This window comes from Halyomorpha halys, unplaced genomic scaffold, assembly GCF_000696795.3.
Source record: "Halyomorpha halys isolate HHAL.00 unplaced genomic scaffold, Hhal_1.1 Scaffold202.1, whole genome shotgun sequence".
Taxonomy (NCBI): Eukaryota; Metazoa; Arthropoda; class Insecta; order Hemiptera; family Pentatomidae; genus Halyomorpha; species Halyomorpha halys.
This window is the reverse complement of record NW_027116652.1, coordinates 424,188-431,046: the sequence shown is the minus strand read 5'-3', so window position 1 is coordinate 431,046 and position 6,859 is coordinate 424,188. Positions and strand designations below refer to the sequence as shown.

Here is a 6,859-nt window from a genome sequence, read left to right as displayed (position 1 = left end):
CCACTTGAATATTCATACTTCCTACCGTCCTATTTCACGACCGTACTATTTTTCCATTATGGGAAAAATCCTACCAAAACTATTTAAAACGCCTTTCAACTCTATCCAATCCTTGACTCATATCATGTCATTCCTGACCACCAATTTGGATTTAGAACATCCCATTCTACCATACAACAGTGTCATCGAGTGGTTGATGTCATATCTTCCACATTGGAGCGCGGAATGTACTGCACAGGAGACTTCCTCGATGTTTAACAAGCTTTTGATCGATTATGGCTTCCAGGTCTGCTCTATAAATTTCATCAATTCCTTCCCCCTACATAAATCCTTTTAATCCCCTCCTACCTCTCTGATAGAACCTTTAAAGTAAATAATAACCTTGCATACGCATCTCTCTTTTCTCAGTCCGCCGATGTTCCTCAAGGTAGTATCTTAGGTCCCATTCTTTATACGGTTTATATAGGTGACATCCCAACCCATCCTAACACACTCCTAACAACATATATACTGTGTTCATGACACATGTATACTGTCTGTAAACAACGACCTTACTAATGTATCACATTCTCTACAGACATAAATAACATCTATTGAAGAATGGTGTCAAAACTGGAGAATCAAAATAAATCCTGACAAATCCCACCGGATCTCTTTTACTTTCCGTCGTAAGCCTCTACCCTCCTGTCCTTCAGTATCCTTTTTAAATATTCCACTGACGCCTGTCTAACAGAATCGATCATAAGACTCCATCTTGAAAAGAGACATACTTGGAATCCAGATACAAGACTGAAACGACAAGAAACTGCTAGTAGATTTCGATTGCTACAACACCTACTTGAAAAACGCTCTGAACTTTCAATTCACTTCAAAAATTATTATACACTATGATAATCAGGCTAATTTGGACATATGGAATTGAGCTCTGGGGCTCTACCAAACCATCAAATTCCTCCCGCATCTAATCCTTACAATCCAAAATCCTATGTATAATCCTTGATGCTCCTTATTACGTTACAAATAAACTCATCCACAAAGACCTTAACATTTCATTCGTTGCAGATTTGGCCCAAAACAGATATGCGTCTTTTCATTCCAAACTCCTTACCTATCCTAACCCATTAGTTCGTAATTTCTCATCCTTAACAATTCCGGATAATCGTCCGAGGATTCTAATAAAAAGATGGCCACGGAACCTTCTGATTTAAATTAATGCTTGAAGTACCACCAACGGGTGGTTCCTTCCCAAAATTTTCAAGTGTAATGAAACATTACACATATTTACTGATTGTGACTACATATAGATTTATTGGCAGTATAGGACTCCAATGGAAGTCTTGGCCGAATATATATTTGTTAAGAATATCAACTATTTAAATTCATATTTTTTTATGGTCTTATTATTTATTAATAAACATTAGCATAAACAAATTTAAAAATACTTTTCCAGCTTTAATATGATCTTTCATATTATAGTATAAGTTCCAATGCCAATAGGTCCAATATATTTTGACACCTATTCTCATTAGAAGAGAGAGGGAAGGACTGTCAATTCAGCAATTTTCCTTAAGAAAATAATTTTTAATTTTACCGTCTTATGATATTAGTCATAAAAATAACTTAAGGATTAAATTATTCTATTCTGGGTTTACTAAGTAAATTAACTAGCTCTAGAAGATTTTGGAAATAAGTTTAGTCTCTTTAACAGATAAATTCATAGATGACACATTATAAATATACATACATACAATAAACTTAAATGTCGAAATTTGCAGTATTTCTTCCAAATATGAACAGTAGTTTTATAAAATTATTTTAATGATAAGCTTACTCCTGTAAAATTATTGATTTCTGAACTTTTTCCACGTTGATCTTAAATGATATTTATTATTTTTTCTGATTTAATTTTAAAAAATATTTGTAGTAATGTGTCAGCCGGTGAGATTTTTGAGGCATTGTCATCTTGTTACTGTATGCTCTGAGTAACAGTAATTAACTAATTATTCATAATTTTTTTATTTTCCAATTAATTCATAATAATTTTTCACGATTGGTCATGCGAATGAAGATTGTGATGTGATGCAACTTTACATTCAAGGCAACTTGTCCCATAGTCCTTATTGTTACAGTCTTCTTCAAGACTGGCAAACTTTAAAGTAAACTCTATTTAGAATATGCATTACAAAAGGGAGTGATTATAATTTCCATTATAAATTTAATTAATATTGACATGAATTTACTTTATGTAATTCAACAAACTAGTTTCAAAGGTACAATTTTCTTATAATGAAAATCTGAGGTCCTTTGTTAAAGAAATGCTTCAGAAATTAATTTCACAGTATTCTTTTCCAAGCAGTATTTATCTATATTTTTGTCATGGTATAACTGGGCTGTCTTTCATTTAGTCATGATTCCATTTTTTTATTAGTATTTTATTAATCTCTATTTTCATTTCTTTTTCCTTTTATGTTTCTGTTAGTATTTCAAACATAATGTCCTTTCTGTATCCCTGATACAATCTTAGGTTTTCAGTCGTAAACTGGAACAACATTGGTAAGTTTAAAAGCTATTACATAATTTTTTTTTTTTTTAGACTTTTCAAAACTTGGTACCCTTTTCTCGTCATTAAGAATCAAGATATTGACCGAACGTGCTCAAGGTCTCGGTACAAGAGTGTTAGTTTAAGAAGAACAATGAAGTTACAGAACCGCACCAAATGAGTTTATTTACTCCAAGTAATTGTGTCATTACAAGACTGAGTTTATTTTCTTTTAGCTCTGCTAGATGGCAGTTGAGAGTAATTTTTAGCATCTTAAATCAAAGCATTTGTTATCCTCTAGTTGCTTTTTCAAAAAGGAAGATAAATAAGAAAACAATTGGGATACTTGATAAGGACCACAAAGGCTTTATGTTCATTGAAATTCCTCTGTATAAATAGTAAAAATATACACATAAAGCAGAGGTGGACAAGTCGATTGCCCTCGAAATGCCTGGTGTGGAATTCCGTGTACCATAACTAAGCGATTGTAGGAGACAAAACGTCTTTTTTGGAGCGCGGAATGTATTGCGCGGGAGTCTTTTTCGATATAGAGCAGGCTTTTGATCGAGTCTGGCACCCGGGACTGCTTTACAAACTCCGTAAATTCTTACCTCCTACATATTTTCTCATCACCCGTTCCTTTCTTACTAATAGATTATTCCAAGTAAACCACAATGGTTCCTATTCATCCCTCTATTTTCAATCCGCTGGTGTTCCTCAAGGTAGTATCCTCGGTCCCATCCTCTACACCGTCTATACAGCTGACATCCCAACAACTCCTAACACTATCCTTACCACGTATGCTGATGACACATGTGTGCTCACAGTTAGTAATAACCCTTTGATTGCATCGCAAACTCTCCAGTCCCATATCACAATCCTCGAAGAATGGTGTCGAAATTGGAGGATAAAAATAAATCCCAACAAACCCCATCAAATCACATTTACTCTTCGTCACAAACCTGCCGACTGCCCTACAGTATACTTTAATAATGTGGTCTTACCGCTGTAGAACAGATTCGTTATCTTGGACTACACCTTGAAAACGACTAACCTGGAATCCTCACACAATACTGAAAAGACAGGAAACTGCACGCAGATTCAGACTATTACAGCTCTTACTAGATAAACGATCTAAACTTCCAACTCATTACAAAATACTGATCTACATGACAATAATAAGGCCCATCTGGACATACGGAGTTGAGCTTTTGGGCTCCACTAAACCTTCGAATTCCTCTCGTATCCAATCTTTACAATCCAAAATCCTTCGTAAAATCCTCAACGCTCCTTATTTTGTTACTAATAAAACCATCCATAAAGATCTAAATGTTCCTTATGTAACCGATCTAGCCCGAACCCGATATTATTCCTTCCATAATAAACTCCCTAACCACCCAAACCCACTAGTTTCTAATCTTGCTTCCTCTTCCATTCCTGGCAATCCTCCGAGGTGCCTGAAAAGAAGATGGCCTCGTGACCTTATATTGTAAACTGTTTTTAGAGTTCTACTACTGGGTAGTTTTTTCTACATCCTTTATCATATCATTATGTCATTATGATCAAATTTATTGGTTGTATTTTTCATACAGTTGTAAATATCAATAAATAAATAAATAAAAAAAAGTATATAATTTCTTAGTTAGAGACATGAAAATTCAGTCTTCTCATTAAAATTAAGGCAATAAAGTAAAGTCTAAATCTCTCTTAATCTGTAGCTACTTTGAAATAATAAATATAGTTAATAATTATCCATGTTCTTTTAATTCTCCTGAATGTGAGTTTTTTGGGCCCTTTGAATAATTATTGTTATTGTTTTTACGTAGGGAAGTAGATAAGTCGTATATCTATATTTCAGTATGAGATAGACTAGCAAAAAGTAAGTCATATTATTCTTTCATGATACATTTTGCTGTTCCAGAAAAAAAAAAAAAAAAAAAAAAAACGTGCAAGTGAAATATTGAAATCAAATTATCAGCCTTATTGTGCTTTTGATGACAATTGTTTCCATATTTACGAACAAATAGTAAAATAACATGTACATCAAAGTTGATAAAAAAATAAAATCGGATTTTAAGTAAAAATTTATCTTGAACAAGTGGCAGAAAATTAAATTTTTTAGGAACCGCTTGTACGGAATGATGCTATCAAAAGTTGGGTCTGAAAATTTATTTTCTTCCTGAGCCTATATCTCAAAAACTTAATAAGTTATTTAAAAAATAAAAAATAGTTTTGAATTATATATCATATATTTTTCTTTTCTACCCACACCTCACTGGAATGCACCTTATATTGAAACACAGTGGAGATACATAGTATGCATATCACACCCCTTTTCACCCCTTAGACCACGTCTTGGGTAATTAGATCGCGACACAAAGTATCAGAGAGAGACACTGGACATAAGAATACTGAATCTCATTAATACATTTGTGATCAAATCATGAGTCATTAAAATATTAAAATAAATTTTTATAAATAAAAAGTTTGTGAATTGTCTTTTTAATAATTTATATTCAATTATCCTATTCTGGGAAGGAATAAAAATCAAATAAAAATATAAGTGTCTTATAAGGACCTCCTAAATCTTAAAAACCTTAAAATTTGTTTTTTGTCATGAATGGCTAAAGATTTAAAAATAATCTGGGGCTGTGATGCCTCACTTACTGTATGAATCGTATTTTAAGGTTTCTCAAGTCGAAAATAACATATATCAACTTATATATTATTATAGAACAATAATTGCATAGTCATGCCCTACAGCGAAAAACAGTTTTTTAGAACAAATAATTTTTTGAAGTCCGATTGTTGTGAGGTTGGGAAAAAATAAACCCATTATTTTTACGTGAAATTCAAGACTTGTTTCGGATTGTCCGATTTGGGTCAAATATGCACCGTTTTGTTCTATAACTTGTTGACATTTTAAAGGCAGCTTCAATGCCTCTCTAATAGAATTATTCGTCTCTATTGCCGAAAAACTCTAGTAACCGCCTTCTCTTGATGCCAATTTCTTGTCACTAAAAAAAAGATAATATTTCTTTTCTGTTTAACTTAACACAAGTGTTGGAGAACCATGGGCGTGGTGAGACGTTAGGTTGGGTAGTGAAATGATCTTTACCTTTCGAACTTGACTCCCAGGCATACCTATCCTGCCATTCACTAATACAATATTTTTTCACCCATCTACAAATTTCCTGTAAAGGCAGTTTCGCATTTTCCGCTCTTCTAGAACACCGTTTTGCTATACAACTCCATATGCCTAGAACCCATTGAACCCTAAATTTGTTATTTGTTGAACGATGAACTTCTTCTATTATGTTATTGATTAGGTGAGAGGAAATATGTTGTAGATGTATGTTTTTGAGTGCATTGGATACGGAAACTGAATCTGTTAGAATTACGACTTTTGTATTCTTTTTTTTCAATTGCCTGTTTCGAAAGCTTCAACGCCGCCGTATAATTCAGCACTGTATATACTAAACTCTGTGAGGAGGTTTATGTATGTTTATGGATGTATTCTAGTTATATTGGGCATCATATTTCCCAACTGAAACTTTGTTTTTATCTTTAGATGCGTCTCTATAAATTTTTTGACTATTTTTATACTTTTCAGACAATATTTCTAGTGTTTTCTGTTTTAGTGAGTCTGTTTCTTATATTTTTCAATAGTAATAATTTCATTGATAACCTTTAAATTGTGTCAAGCACCTCTATGAATTGAAATCATTGATAACCTTTAAATTACATCAATCATCTCTATGAATTAAAACCATTGATAACATTTAAATTTGCTTCAAGCACTCTATGAATTAAAACCATTAATAACCTTTAAATTTGATTCAAGCACTCTATGAATTAAAACCATTGATAACATTTAAATTGCATCAAGCACCTCTGTGAATTTAAATCATTGATAACATTTAAATTGCATCAAGCATCTCTACGAATGAAAACTATTGATAACCTTTAAATCACATCAAGCACCTCTACGAATTAAAACCATTGATAACCTTTAAATAGCATCAAACACCTCTACAAATTAAAACCAATGATAACATTTAAATTTGATTCAAGCAGTCTATGAATTAAAACCATTGATAACGTTTAAATTACATCAAGCACCTCTATGAATTTAAATCATTGATAAACGTTAAATTTCACCAAGCACCTCAATGAATTTAAATCATTGATAACCTTCAAATTACATCAAGCATCTCTACGAATGAAAACTATTGATAACCTTTAAATTGTATCAAGCACCTCTACAAATTAAAACCTATGATAACATTTAAATTGCATGAAGCACCTGTATGAATTAAA

The 6,859-nt window shown here is 32.4% G+C and overlaps 1 protein-coding gene across 2 annotated transcripts in view; it reads left to right on the top strand.

Annotated features, from left to right (window-relative positions):
- Positions 1 to 2,482: 2,482 nt before the first annotated feature.
- Positions 2,483 to 6,859, top strand: part of LOC106679426 (chymotrypsin-1) — a 22,023-nt gene continuing 17,646 nt past the window's right edge. For both annotated transcript variants that reach the window (XM_014418581.1, XM_024363224.1), the window contains exon 1: positions 2,483 to 2,553. The gene's annotated coding sequence lies outside the window, so the exon portion shown is untranslated. The remainder of the gene's footprint in view (positions 2,554 to 6,859) is intronic.